This window comes from Cervus elaphus, chromosome 5, assembly GCF_910594005.1.
Source record: "Cervus elaphus chromosome 5, mCerEla1.1, whole genome shotgun sequence".
In the NCBI taxonomy this organism is placed as follows: Eukaryota; Metazoa; Chordata; class Mammalia; order Artiodactyla; family Cervidae; genus Cervus; species Cervus elaphus.
This window is the reverse complement of record NC_057819.1, coordinates 92,974,763-92,990,351: the sequence shown is the minus strand read 5'-3', so window position 1 is coordinate 92,990,351 and position 15,589 is coordinate 92,974,763. Positions and strand designations below refer to the sequence as shown.

Genomic DNA, 15,589 nt, shown 5'->3' with positions numbered 1-15,589 from the left:
ACTCTGGTGCCAAATGTGCTCTCATTCCGAAGGATAATACTTTTGCAAGTAATAACTCTTGGTCTCTATCCCTCCAGACTCTGAATTGTAGAGAGGAGACCGGACTAGAGGAGGAAGGAAGAGGCATGGTGATAAGGAGGGTTTAGTCCTGTATCTCCTCTTCCCTCAGACTGCAGTGCATTGGCTTCAGCTTTCAAGTTTGTATTGTTGAGGGGAATTCCCTGGATGCCCAGTGGTTAGGACTCCCCACTTTCACTGCCCAGGATCCGGGTGCCATCCCTGATTGGGGAAGTAAGATCTCACAAGCCACGAGATATGGCAAAAAAAAAAAAAAAAAAGTTTGCATTGTTGAATTCCTGGGACTGAATTGAGCCTAGTCTCTTGTTGGGTTATGCTAAGGCAAGGGTCTAGGTGGTGGTCAAGGGGCTGATAGCTGATTTTCCTTGGGCTAAAGGCCTAGTTTTTACCAATTTGCAAGAGTCAGGCTCCATAATAAGAGTTGGAAAGTAGGGAACTATTAACCTGATAAGCCCCTTCATGGCACATATGAGATGCCCGGAACGTTTTCATCCCATAAACTGTGTGTGCTTGATAAACAGACAGAACTTAGCCGTGTCCCTGTGCATTCGAGGTGTAGTCAGCTCCCTGACAAAGTCCCCAGGGCTTCTGAGCACTTGAGTATTCAGGGATGTCAAAGTTACCTCTTACACAGTTACCCCTCAATGCATTTTAGATGTGATCGTATTCTTGAAAGAAACCTAAACTTATTATCAGCAGTCATCTCAGAGCATTCAATCCTTTAAGTGCAAGCGGGAATCCAGAATCCTGGAAGTACGATTAAGTCTACGGCCCCTACGGGCACCGCGTTAAGTAACCCACGCTACCTTCCAGAAGCCTGAGACCCTGCGGCAGCCACCAGAGCCTCTAAGCTTACTAAGTCCTCGGAGCCAGCGGCCATATCCACCTAAGACCCAGGGGTCCAGGGCATCAGGCACTGAGGCAGACGCCCCCGGTGCGGGCTGCGCAGGCGCGGACGGCCCGAGAGGGCCCCGGCGCTCCAGGCTGCGCAGGCGCAGGAGCGGCTCCCGGCGAGTCCCGACGGCGGCGGCGGTGACTGAGGGGCCGGGGCGTGTAGCAGCGGTGGCGGCGGCGGGCGGCAACGGAGCAGCCATGAGGGCCGGGCCCAGTCACCGACAGTGAGTGGTGGTGGGAGCAGGGTGGGCGACAGGAGGGAGAGGGCAACCTAGTGGAGGGATACTCCGACTTGGGGGGGTGGGGTGGGCTCTGCCTGTCGGAGGCGAAGGGGCGTGGGGGAGGGACAGTTTGAGGTGATGATGGGAGGATTCGGGGCACGGTGGTCAGCTCGCTAGCGCCAGGGCTGGACGGCTTCGGGGAGGTCAGGGGGTGCGCGCTGCGGAGTGGAGGAGCCCACAGCAGGGGCAGTGTCCCGCGCTCCCCCGTGTGTCATCGTCCCTTCCCCCAGGAGCCTTCGGTCGCCTCTCCCTTTCCGCTTCTTTCAGAGAATGATCTCGGGCGGGGAGGGTAGTGGAGGATGAAAGCCCTCCTGGAGCTGAAGAAGACAACTCTGGTCCAGGCGGGGAAGAGCCGGTCGCCCGGAGTAATAGGCTACTCTGGGTAGAGGATGGGGGTCGTTTAAAGCTGGGAGGGGTCTAGGGAAAAGAGCTAGGAGCTTAGCGTCCGACTGGTTCGAATCCACGTCCATCGCTGGTTAAAGCTGATAGATAACCTTGGGCAGGTCCCACTTAACCTTTCTGAACCTCCGGAAGATGTAATGTGTTTCAACGGGCTCTTGCAAGCATCACGTATGAGGTTGAGTTCGTTTATAAAAACTGTAAATTGTGAGTACTGTGTCGAGGTTGCTGTATCACCGGCAGTATCACTGGATTTTAGATTTTACCGTTATTAATGGAATGACTGATTTCTTTGTCAAGGCGAAGCATGTTGTTTGTAAAAGCGATCGGCACAGACGTATTTTCTTTATCGGCTCAGCAGATCCCGTGCAGAAATACCAGTTTGTTCTGTGATGTGACACATTAGCCATCAGACAGACTTGTGTAGGAAAAATGCCATACTCTCAGGCATTTTTTTTTTTTTTTTTAAACAAATGGTATGTAGCTCCTCACCCAAGAGGGAGGCAATAGAGACTGGAAGACCAATCTGTTTAATGCTTTAACACAGCCTGTTCGGTTCCCTTGTAGCATAGTTGGTACTAACCTGCTTTATTATGAGTTGAAAAAAAAAAACTAGTTTGAGACAAACTGGGAGGGGTGCACAGTGAGGGATGTGCAAATACAGTTTTGTTTTGTTTTCCCAGTTTGTTATTTTTTTTAATTGTAAAAAAGTTTTTCTTTGCAAGAGTCTCAGGTTGCCCCAAGGCCCTGTGTCTGTTTTGGAGGTCAGATAGCATATAGCTGCTTTTAGGCTCCACTTTTTGTTACCCTGCTTGTGGAAACCTCCAGGGTGGAGTGTCTCTCAGAAGGACAGAAGCAGCTGTGCAAAAGCCTGAGAGGTGGTGGTTTGTTTCTAAGGGGCCGAAGGAGCACTCCTGAGCCTTTGTCGTTGTTCTTGTTGTTTAGGGTGGACAAAGCAGAAGACAGAGTTAAACTGTGTACTTGGAGAGAGAGAGAGAGAATGGCTTTCTAGTCACAGCTTTTGAAAGAGAGGTGAAACTCCTTTCAAATGGACGGAAAGAGATGACGCTTCAGCTGTGCCAGCTCTGAGGATGGAGAGCTTGAAATGGCGAGGTCTTTTGGAAATTAGTGAGTGATTTATCTTTCATCTGACCAAAGGTAGGGAGTAGCTGTATTAGATCCTTGAAGGTTCACAGATAAGGAGAATGAATTATTTTATAGGAATGGGGCAATGAACCCTCATTGCCTTTAACTTCTCTGTCTGGTCAAATGTGTTTTACTTCTCTTTCCTGGAAATACACAGTAATAGATCATTTTAAACTTTTTGCTCTAGTTGCTTGTCTTTTCCAATAAATTCTCCTTCCATGACAGAGGATAGTTTCTTATTTAGAGGATAGTTTAAAAAAGAAAGTGTTTGTTACTGTTGTCATAGGTCATTTACAGGATTCAGATTTATTCTGTCTTTGTCTACCACATGGAAGATGAAGTAGAGGTGTAAAAATGTTAGAACTAACCTAACCATCTTATTTCTAATAGTTGGACATTTATTTTTAATTTTGATGATGCATTTTCCCCTCTATTGGAAATTTCCATCAGTTCAGACAAGTCCATAAATGCCATCCCTATTACGTTAAAATGATAGAGGTTTGTTCAGCTGTGATGAGAATTTCCTGTCCTCCTCCTTTTCTCTTTCCTGTTTGTGGTTCCTTTTATGTAGTAGATTACTGTTACAGAACAGGGAGTCTTCCCTTGAGGGAGAGAAAGGGGATGGTCAGTGCCTTGATTGCCTGTTGCAAGAGCTAAAATAAAAGGAATAAGGTTTACCAGCTCATGTTCATTCTGATAAAATGAATCATTTTTCTTAAAAAAAAAAAAAAAAAAGGCAAGCATTTCATGCCTCGGGGGAACCCTTTTTAAAGCAGTCTATTTAAAAACAAAATTATGGTGTTTTTACCTCCCTCTCTTTTTCTTTTACTGAGAATATTTGCTTGCAAACAGAACCTTTGTTTCTTCAGATCCTTTCTGATCTTGCCACCCATTCCTTAGCTGAAGTCTCTTTTGTGATATTTTTATAACCACTAATTAATAATAAGAGCAGAAGGATTTTTTTGTGTGTGTCATTTGTTTTGGTTCTTGATAGAGTGCTAGCAACTTTAAAGGAATACTATATGAGAAAATGTTTAAAAGGGAAAGTAAAGAGGAGAGTGGATTTGTTTATTTTTTATTTACTCAGTTTTTAAATTGAAGTAGAGTTGATTTACAATGTTGTGAGAAGAGGGGGTTTAACTTGGTGAATCTGTAAGTTGATTGTGATGTTTGGAGGGTAAAGGATTCAAGAATGGACCTGTGGTTCAGAGGACCCTTTTGAAGAGCAGGGTTTGCTTACCAGTGTTTATTTATTTAGCACAGCTGTTGGCTTAGAGTACCTGCTTGTTAATATTTGCTGAAGGGAAAATAACAACAGTATGTAATCAGCAAACTTGGGTTCAAATCTTCTGCAACTTTGTGTATCTTTGAATAAGCTTACTCACATATCTTTGCCTGTTTCCTCATCTATAAACCAAAGATGATAATTGTACTTACTTCATGAGGTTGTTGTGAAGGTTAAATGTGTTAATACATATGAAGTGTTTAGAATGGTACCGACACTTAGTAAATGCTAAATGAATGCTAATTAATTATTACTAGTGTTCATTGGATACTCACTCTCTTTGTGCCCAAATCACAGGTCAGAGTTGATGATGACTTAGCCCCTGCCCTCTGCTAATTCACAGTCTGGTGAAGGAAACAGAACTATACAAAGTAATTATAATGGAATTCAATACCTTATTCCATCAAATCTATGATGCCAGTGATTGTAAGTCTCACCGTTATTTTGCATACCACTAAGGAAGAAGAAATACTACTAATGAGACTGGCAGGCCGTCAGTTGCATCCTGTTTTTCGGAGAAATGTGGTAGAAAAAAGCCTGTCTTAAAATTGATGGAAGGACTTCCTCGGTGGTCCAGTAGTTAAGACTGTGAACTTCCACTGCAGGGGCTGCTGGTATGATTCCTGATCAGGGAACTAAGATCTTGCATGCTGCACGCCCCCCCTCCCCCAAAAAATGATGGAGTAAGAGCTGATGGAAGGGCTGGATTCAGGTATTGTCAGTAAAGGCCTCTACTGCATCGAACCTGTTTGATAGGCTCTCACAGATGGACATGGAAGACAGGACGTTCCAAGCAAACAGTGAGGTCTGAAAATGGGAAAGGGGAGGGCATTATTGATGTGTACCACCATATCAGGACAAGCAGCAGGAGGAAATGAGCTCAGATTTTGGCAGAGCAACATTGTCTAATGCAGCAGAGCAGGACAGGAAGCTTGGAACATTTTCAGAAGCGTCATGAGCCTAATTCTTGGATTTAAACTCCTAAAATATTATTACAACTCTAAATAGATGGTTCTGATACAATAAACTGAGAAGTGAGAGTATGTGTGAGAAGTGAAATGGCCAGGGGAAGGGCTGAAGCTTTACAGCTGACCAGAGAGGGGATAAGTGTGAAGTCGCTGTACTCTTGGTGTGAGGTGAATGCTTTCTCAGCAGAGAAGTGTTTAATATCTATTTCTGTCTTTTCACTGCCTGTCAAGGTCTTGGTTGTGTCCCTTTTAGAGCTTTACAGCTCAAGAGTGAAAAGAGTGAATACAACTTGAGAGGAGAAATGCTAAATTTTATTAAAGATAGATTTAATACAAGGAGAATAATAAATTACTAGATTTGCTAGCTCAGTTACAAAATGATGATTTGGTTCAGCACTGGAGTGACTGTTTCATGGGAAAATATAAGTCATTTAAGGAGTGATTTAATACTTACTCAAGAGTTGGTGATTAAAAAAAAAAAAGACTTAAGGGAATTCCCAGGTGGTCCAGTGGTTAGGACTCTGCATGTCGGCTGCAGGATTGCAGGGGACACAGGTTTGATCCCTGGTCAGGGAACTAAAATCCCACATGCCGTGCAGCATAGCCAAAATAATAATAGTAAAAGACTCAGCCAGGAGAAAAGACTTTGGTACTAATTTTCTAGTGACTAACCCTGAAGCAATTTGGGGAAAATATATAAAACCAAAAATACCATAAAGTATGAATTTCTGTAGTATCTTTTTTTTTTTTTCACCAGTAAGCCAAAACAACTAAGTTTTTGGACTGTAGTCTCATTGAAAAATGTTGGTGATAATCCTCAGCAGTCAGATGCAGCAAACATTGAAGTGCCTACTGTGTGTTAGGCATTGTGGTAGACACTGGGAATTAAAATGTGAATGACATGATCTGTGTTTTTAAGGTGCTCACATTTTAATTAGAGACTGACAAATACATAGTTATGAATCGTACCAGTATAGTAAGTGCTGTCATAGAGATCTCTACTAAGCGTTATAGGAGCCCTGGTTCTGCCCGGTGGTGGGAAAGGAAGGTTGGAGAAGGCTTCCTGGAGGAAGAATCGATTGGGTCTTGAGGAATGAATACTGTTTGGCTGCTTCAACAGAAAAGAATTGGAGAAGATAGTATTTCAAGTGCAGAGAGCAACTTGCACAAAGCTATGAGTCTATACTGGGAAGGCCAGTGGTTTAATGTGCCTAGGTCAAGGGATATGAGGTAGGAGTGGAAGGAAGTGACGTGAAAGATGGGTTGGAGTCCAGTTGTGGATGGTCTTATTGAGGGGTCTGAATTTTATTTTGTAGGTGCTAGGCAGTCATGGGAGAACTTAGATCACTATTTAGGAAAAGTAACACTGATGGATAAACAGCCGGTTCCTACTGAATAGCACAGGAAACTATATTCAGTATCCTGTGACAAACCAGAATGGTAAAGTATATGAAAAAGGATATTTTTCTCTATATAGGTAACTGAATCACTTTGCTGTATAGCAGAAATTAACACAACATTGTAAATCAACTATACTTCGGTAAAATAAAAAGAAAGGTATGGAAGTTAGATTTTTAAAAGGAGAAATTGGCTGCAGGGAGCCAGTTCGTTATGAGACTGGTATGATGGTCATTTGAGAGATGTTGAAGACCTCAGGTAGTGAGTGGAATTGTAGGCAGATTAAACAGCTTTTTAGGAGACTAACTAGAAGGATCTTGCTGACTTTATGTTGAGGAAGGTGTCAGGGAGAAGTTGTCCAGTATGGATTTAAAATTACTTGCTTGGGCAACTAAGTGGATGGTGATGTCATTAACTGAGGTAGGGAATAGAGGAGTAAGAGGGTGTTCCATTTGAGGGAAAATGAGTTCGATTTTGGTATGTCAGATTTGAGATGTCTGGGAAATCCAGGAGCAAATGTCTAACAGGCTTTTGGATATTTGGATCTTGAGTTCAGTAGAAAGCGTTAGAATCTCCGTAGAATGGAGATACAAACCTAGAAATCATTAGGGTGTAAGCAATAGTTAAAGCCAGTGTAATGACCCTGCGAGTCTAAGGTCCAGTTGCTGAATGTGTTGATCATTCACATGGTCTGGAGAGATTGGCTAAGTGAGAGTGTGGCCCTGAGTACTTTCTCAATAGTAGTTCATACTTGACGTCTTTTAATGCATTATACACTTGGCTTAAATTATCAGCTTTTAGGTTGCAAAGAATAAAACACAAAACCTCTCATCTTAGTGGGAAAAAATGGTAGCATTTTTTGTTTTTTACCTCTTTATTATGGAAAAATTTAAATAAGTGCAACAGTGGACAGAACAGCATAAGAAACCCCATCACCCTGCTATAGCTACAGCGTGTGTCAGCTCAGGCCCATCTTGTTCCATCTGTATAGCCTGTACCCACTAACCCACCTACATTATTTTTTTAAAATCCAGAATATCATAATCTCATGAATAAATATTTCAGTATGTAGCTCTAAAAGATAAGGACTAAAAAGAAATTCCACCAAAAATTAGCAAACATTTCTTAATAGCGTCAGTTATCCAGTTAGTTTTCACATTTCCCCAGTTACCTCAGTAATTTTTCAACTATTTGGAACAGTGTCCAAATAGGTTCATGCAGAATGATTTTCACATATCTACTATTTATTGTTTAATTTATAGGTTTGCTCTCCATCTCTTCATGTATTCATTGAGATCTTTCCTATTTAAAAGCTGCTATCACCTTCTAATCTTTTGGAGATATATATATGTGTGTGTGTGTGCATGTATGTATAATTGAATCACTTTGTTGTACACCTAAAACTAACACAACTTTGTAAATCAGATATACATCAGTTAAAACAACAAAAAAAGACTATCCACCACATGATTGGATTTATATAACATTCTGGAAAACTCACAACTGTAGGGACAGTGGAGAACAGATCAGATTGGGTTAAAGGTAGGTGAAGTGTTTGACTACAAAAGGGTGACATGAGAGTATTTTTGGAAGGTGATGAAACTGTTCTGTATCTTGATTATGGTTATAGTTACATGACAATGCATTTGTGAGAACTCTTAGAACTGAACACTATAACACAAATTTTACTATGTAAAATTTTTTTAAAAAGGAAATCTGAGGGTAGAAGACTTTAAAGAAGTCTTGAAAGACATTCAGTGGAGAAGGAAATGGCAACCCAGTCCAGTATTCTTGCCTGGAAAAGTCCATGGACAGAGGAGCCTGGTGGGCTGAAGTCCATGGGATTACATGACTGAGCATGTGTTCACGAGGGTGGAGGGAGATGGGTTGGTAGCAATAAAGTGGTAGAACTAAAAAAAAAAAAGACATTCAAGAATTCCATAAATAAGACTTCTTAAATGTATTGGAATTTTTTACTTAATTTTATTTCTTTTTTGAATATATTTAAAATAAAGGATACGTAGTGGAAATTTTAGATCCTTTTAGTTTATTTTACTTTAAAATGCAATCGTGTACACTGATTTTAACACGTCAGGAATGCATTACCAGTTATTTTCTGTGTTATGTAAGTTTGCTTATTGCCAAGCACGATGCTACTAGATTTCCTTCTCCACTGTATTCTTCCTCTCCTAGGACACTGCTGTGTCACCTAAAGATATTTTCTGTACTTGGTGCATGAAAAAATATTCACCAGTGAGATATCTCACGTTAACTGAGGGTTATGTGAATCTCATCCAAAGTCTGGCCAAGCCGTCTGTTTTACTAGGGATGACTTAATGGACTGAAGCTTGGATCCTTAGAATATTGTGGCAGGAGACATCCATAATGTTTTTGGAAGTTGTGTATTATAGCTTCCAGGTGAGAGGGGATTTTCAGATTTGGGAAGACATTGAGGAAATTGGCTGTGATTTTTAGGCAGCTGGACCAGGTCCAATATTGATTAACAGTATTGCACCCCTCTGCTGGGCATCCATCCTCTTCCCTTTGCTGCTGCTTTTTTTGGTGAGAGATGGTTTGAAGTATTTGCTAGTGTGTCTGGATCATAGCTCTACTCTAACCTTCCCCCCCCCCCCCCCCGCCCCCCGCCCCAACTACTCTGGTTTTCTACCAGATCTCAAATTTCTAAGTAGGACTTCTATTTAGATAAAATAAGATCATTCCTCTTGGTAGGGGATTGTTGGGTGTCTGATTAGGCTTCTCTGTCTCACCTAAATAATTGCCTGTTCTTGGTAAATCATTAATCCAGTTATCTCTAGTCCTGTAATGTTATTCTTTCCCTTACCTTTCAAAGGCTATCAAGTGGAAATTACCTTTCTTTCTTTCACACCTACAGAGTTTACTATACTCATGTTGGCCTTTCCTTTCTTCACTATACTGTTAATTCTCTGTGACCTTGTTGCATCACTGTTTCTCTTTCATCTAATCTTTAGTCTTTCTGTCTTTTATTTTTTCTTTTCACAGGTAATGTAATTCACTACACACACAGGCAAATCATCTAAATCTCCAGATTTAACTCAAATCTCTTTTTCTGTCTTTCCCTCTCCCTTGTCCCTTCCCTCCTTCCCTCCGAGAATCGGGGCCTATATTTCCAAAACCTACCTGGACATCCCATAGGCACCACAGAATTAATTATATTCTCCATGAAATCTAAACATTCTAGATTTCCTGCCTAGTTGAATGATACTAATAGCCACACAGTTGCCTAAATAAAAAACTCTGGATTTGACCTTAGTTCTTTTCCTTCATCACTTGTATCTGGTTGATACCTAGGTCTGATTTTAACCTTTGAGGTCTCCTAAATCTACCTTTTTGTTTCCACACCTGTTGCCAAAGTCTTGGATTAGACCATTTTCATTTCTCACTTTGACAGTTGCAGTAACCTCTTAACTGGTCTCTATGCCTCAGGTCTTATCACCCTTCTGTCAATCCACCACTCGGTCACAAGAGTGATCTTCCTAAGTTCTGAGACTACTTATTTCCTTTCCCTTTAAGACCCTTCATTACCCACAGTGCCTAATACATAGCAGATGCTTGATTTCATTTTTCTTCGTCCTTTCTTCATCCTATTTTTGCTCCAAGGACACTTCTAAAACAAGCAGACAGACATAACCAATAATCTAGTGAATCTCCTAATCAATCTTTAGGATTTAGCTCATAGTTCATTTCTTTTGGGAACTTACTAGTTTCCAAAGCAGAATTAATCATTCCTGCTTCTGGGCTGCTGTGATATTTTAGTATCCTGTTAGCATTACACTTATTATTTAAATGTTTTGTTTCCTCAGTTGGATTGTGAGCTCTTTGCAGATACGGGTTATGTCTTTTAAAAAAAAATATTTATTTATTTAATGTATTTGGCTGCGCCTGGTCTTAGTTATGGCATACAGGATCTTTGCTGTTTATTGTGGCATGCAGAATCTTTAGTTGCAGCATGTGGGATCTAGGTCCCTAACCAGGGATTGAACCCAGGCCCCCTCTATTAGGAGCAAGAGTGTTAAGCTGCTGGACCCAGGTTAGGTCCAGGGAAGGTCCCAGGTTATGTCTTTTTTACCCTCTCCTAACAAGTAAGCTTGCCAAATTATTGAGTTTCTAAAATGTGTTGGGCACTAACGATACACTGGTGAACAAAGGCATACACTGCTTTTATGGAGCTGATATTCTAGGAGGGTAAACAGGCAACAAACAACTTTAAAAAAAATCAGTTGCCGAGCATTAAAATAGAGTGATATATTAGAGGATGAATGGATGGCTACTTAAGATTGGGAGAATAGAGAATATGGAATGCCTCTGTGAAGGTATGGCATTTAAAATCCAGGAGGATACCAAGATTAGCAGATCAAACATTCCAGTGCAAAGCTAAGGAGGATTGAATTCCATATATTCAGTTCAGTTCAGTCACTCAGTCGTGTCTGACTCTTTTCGACCCCACGGACTGCATAACGCCAGGCCTCCCTCTCCATCACCAACTCCCGGAGTTTACTCAAACTCATGTCGGTGATGCCATCCAACCATCTCATCCTCTGTTGTCCCCTTCTCCTGCCTTCAATCTTTCCCAGCCTCAGGGTCTTTTCAGATGAGTCAGTTCTTCGCATCAGGTGGCCAGAGTATTGGAGTTTCAGCTTCAGCATTAGTCCTTCCAATGAATATTCAGGACTGATTTCCTTTAGGATGGACTGGTTGGTTCTCCTTGCAGTCCAGGGGACTCTTAAGAGTCTTCTCCAACACCACAGTTCAAAAGCATAAATTCTTCTGTATTCAGTTTTCTTTATGGTCCAACTCTCACATCTGTACATGACTACTGGAAAAACCATAGCTTTGACTAGACGGACCTTTGTTGGCAAAGTAATGTCTCTGCTTTTTAATATGCTGTCTAGGTTGGTCATAACTTTTCTTCCAAGGAGCAAGTGTCTTTTAATTTCATGGCTGCAGTCACCATCTGCAGTGATTAGGGAGCCCAGAAAAATAAATTCTGTCACTGTTTCTATTGTTTCTGCATCTGTTTGCCATGAAGTGATTGGACCAGATGCCATGATCTTCGTTTTCTGAATGTTGAGTTTTAAACCAACTTTTTCACTCTCCTCTTTCACTTTCATCAAGAGGCTCTTTAGTTCTTCTTTGTTTTCTGCCATAAGGGTGGTGTCATCTGCATATCTGAGGTTATTGATATTTCTCCCGGCAATCTTGACTCCAGCTTGTGCTTCATCCCGTCCAGCATTTCTCATGATGTACTCTGCATATAAGTTAAATAAGCAGGTTGACACTGTACAGCCTAGACGTACTCCTTTCCCAATTTGGAACCAGTCTGTTGTTCCATGTCCAGTTCTAACTGTTGCCTCTTGACCTGCATTTTCTCAGGAGGCAGGTCAGGTGGTCTGGTATTCCCATCTCTTGAAGAATTTTCCACAGTTTATTGTGATTCACATAGTCAAAGGCTTTGGCATAGTCAATAAAACAGAAGTAGATGTTTTTCTGGAACTCTCTTGCTTTTTCGATGATCCAGCTGATATTGGCAACTTGATCTCTGGTTTCTCTGCCTTTTCTAAATCTAGCTTGAGCATCTGGAAGTTCTCCCTTCATGTACTGTTGAAGCCTGGCTTGGAGAATTTTGAGTGTTACTTTGCTGGAGTGTGAGATGAGTGCAATTGTGCGGTAGTTTGAGCATTCTTTGGCATTGCCTTTCTTTGGGATTGGAATGAAAACTGACCTTTTCCAGTCCTGTGGTCACTGCTGAGTTTTCCAAATTTGCTGGCATATTGGGTGCAGCACTTTCACAGCTCATCTTTTAGGATTTGAAATAGTTCAACTGCAGTGCCATCACCTCCACTAGCTTTGTTTGTAGTGATGCCTACTTGAATTCACATTCCAGGATGTCTGGCTTTAGGTGAGTGATCACACCATCATGGTTATGTGGGTCATGAAGATCTTTTTTGTATAGTTCTTCTGTGTATTCTTGCTGCCTCTTCTTAAAATCATCTGCTTCTATTAGGTCCATACCATTTCTGTCCTTTATTGTGCGCATCTTTGCATGAAACTTTCCCTTGGTATCTCTAATTTTCTTGAAGAGATCTCTAGTCTTTCCCATTTTATTGTTTTCCTCTACTTCTTTGTATTGACCACTGAGGAAAGCTTTCTTATCTCTCCTTGCTATTCTTTGGAACTCTGCATTCAAATGGGTATATCTTTCCTTTTCTCGTTTACCTTTCGCTTCTCTGCTTTTCATAGCTTCTCTGCTTTTCATACTGTTTGTATGGCCTCCTCAGACAACCATTTTGCCTTTTTGCATTTCTTTTTCTTGGGGATGGTCTTGATCACTGCCTCCTGTACAATGTCACGAACCTCCGTCCATAGTTCTTCAGGCACTCTATCAGATCTAATCCCTTGAGTCTATTCATCACTTCCACTGTATAGTCGTAAGGGATTTGATTTAGGTCATAGCTGAATGGTCTAGTGGTTTTCCCTACTTTCTTCAATTTAAGTCTGACTTTGGCAATAAGGAGTTCATGATCTGAGCCACAGTCAGCTCCCGGTCTTGTTTTTGCTGACTGTATAGAGCTTCTCCATCTTTGGCTGCAAAGAATATAATCAATCTGATTTTGGTATTGACCATCTGGTGATGTCCATGTGTAGAGTCTTCTCTTGTGTTTTTGGAAGAGGGTGTTTGCTATGACCAGTGCATTCTCTTGGCAAAACTCTGTTAGCCTTTGCCCTGCTTCATTTTGTACTCCACAGCCAAATTTGCTCATTACTCCAGGTGTTTCTTGACTTCCTAGTTTCTCTTTCCAGTCCCCTATAATGAAAAGGACATCTTTTTTGGGTTTTAGTTCTAGAAGGTCTTGTAGGTTTTCATAGAACCGTTCAACTTCAGCTTCTTCAGCATTATTGGTCGGGGCATAGACTTGGATTACTGTGATATTGAATGGTTTGCCTTGGAAACGAACAGAGATCATTCTGTTGTTTTTGAGATTGCATCCAAGTACTGCATTTCGGACTCTTTTGTTGAGTGTGATGGCTACTCCATTTCTTTTAAGGGATATGTTAGAGGAGTAGAAATAAGGCCGATGTGGCTTTGAATATGGTGAATGAGAGGAAGATGGTGCAAGAAGAGGCCAGAAGGCAGATGACATTGACAACTCGAGTGGTCTGCTTCCTTTGGACACTTTTAAGTAGGGATATGATGTGAGTTGATTTGTAATTTTAAAAAGTTATTACTCTAGTTACTATGTGAAACTGGATTGTAGAGGGATCGAGAGTGGAGGCAAGGAGACTAGCTTACAAGGCTGTTGTGCTAAATCAGATGAGTTGATGGTGACTAGGACTGGGGAGATGGTCAAAGAGCTGTAGAAAGGTAGAAGGATTTGGGATATCTTTTGGAAGTGAAGTTGACAGGGCTTGCTCAGGGATTGTCAGTAGCCAGAGGGAGTGAGGCAGAGTGAGAAATCATGCATAGGTTCTACATTTATTGGCTGGAGAACTAGATAGGTAAATGGTGATTATTGAGATGGGTAAGACTGTGGCAGAATATATGTCAGGAATTCTGTTCTGGTCATGTCAAGTTTGAGCTGTTTGTTAGACCTGGAGCTATAGCCACCTGGAGCTATAGCATAGTTGGCTAGAAAAGCCTGGCGTTCCAGGGAGAAGTCTAGGCTGGAATTGTAGAGTCGGAGATCATCAACACGTAGATAGAAGTTGAAGTCATGGAATTCAATCAGGCGGTCGCTTAGAATGGCTTGTGTTTAGAAAAGAGAGGTCTGACAGAGGAACAGCCAGTGAGGTAGGAGGAAAACCTGAAAGAATGATGTATGGAAGTCAAGTAAAGAATATGTAAGGAAGGGAGGAGAGCACGATATGATATCGAATGCTGTCTCAGATAAGAGCAGAGGCATACCTGTGGGGGATTTGGCAACCTAGAGATTATTGGTAATCTTGAGTGAACTACTCATTGGAATGATGGAGACAGATGTCTGATTGTGGAGGGAGCAAATGAGATGAAAAGCATTTCAGTTTTGTATGATGACATCGAGGTTTTGGGAGGCTATTTCTAAAAACCTTTTGGGTCAGTATTATTAAATCCTTATCTATTTGTATTTCAATGTGGTTATATGTTTTCATCAAAGCATTACAACTTTAGTGTTTTTGTACCATCATTTTAGGTAGATTTCTGTTTTCTAAAAACCTAGTTTAATGAGCATTACGAGCAATACACGTACACTGCTGAATGAATGAGACTGCCTTTAAGGATCAGGTTCCTGGTCTTGGAAAAGCAGACTGACTTGACCTTGGCCTTACGATACATCATTTTTCTCTGCTGTCAAATGAGGATAACAGGACCAGTTTAGCTCAGTGGGCGGTTGTGAGGCATGAGTACTAATGAAAATAATTGTAAAACACTTTTGCAAGTTAAAGTGTGATATAAATGCTAAATAATAGTTCTTTATTGAGATGTTGTGAAAATTAGCAACATACTGTCTGTTAGAGCACTTAAGTTCCTTTTGAGAAAGGTGATATATTTTTATAAATACTATTTGCAGAGAAAATAGCTCAGGATTTGGGAAAAGGCTGCTATCCTAATTTCTGAAATGTAACAATAATGGAACATGATGACACAACTTTTTATTAAAGAGATTATTGCCTAAAGGTTTATTATGTTACCATTTTAGAGGATTCATATGACAAGAGTTTTTACCATCTTGGCTTTTTGGTTCAAGTGAGGCTGTGAGGGCCCACCCTACAGCAGTTAAAATGCTGACTGTTTAAAGGACTGGTGGGAGTGATTTATTATCTATATTTAAAATGTCACAGTCAATCAATAGAACCACTCAAAAAAAGCATTGAAAAAGCATTTTAATTTATTTTAGGCGACACCATATAGACATTTTAATGCAGGCTTAGGTGATGGCTGCAGTTAGAATTTAAAGAGGGACACGGTGCCATTTAAGGCAAAACTGGCACTCCTTGTTCCACACCTGCGTCTAAATATAGAATCAGTGGCATCATTACCTGTAATGTACTTAGAAAATGCCTGAAATTTGAATCTGATGAACTGAATTTTTCTCAGCCTCTAAAGTGGCATTAACAATGGAGGA

General features: G+C 41.1%; 1 protein-coding gene across 2 annotated transcripts in view; it reads left to right on the top strand.

Moving 5' to 3' along the window:
• Positions 1 to 1,056: 1,056 nt before the first annotated feature.
• The window catches only part of FAM222B (family with sequence similarity 222 member B), a 55,920-nt gene continuing 41,387 nt past the window's right edge, over positions 1,057 to 15,589 (top strand). The window contains exon 1 of one of the 2 annotated variants that reach the window (XM_043903217.1): positions 1,057 to 1,196. The gene's annotated coding sequence lies outside the window, so the exon portion shown is untranslated. Of the gene's footprint in view, positions 1,197 to 2,293; positions 2,781 to 15,589 lie in introns of those variants that run through there. The other variant, XM_043903219.1, reaches the window with a different exon arrangement.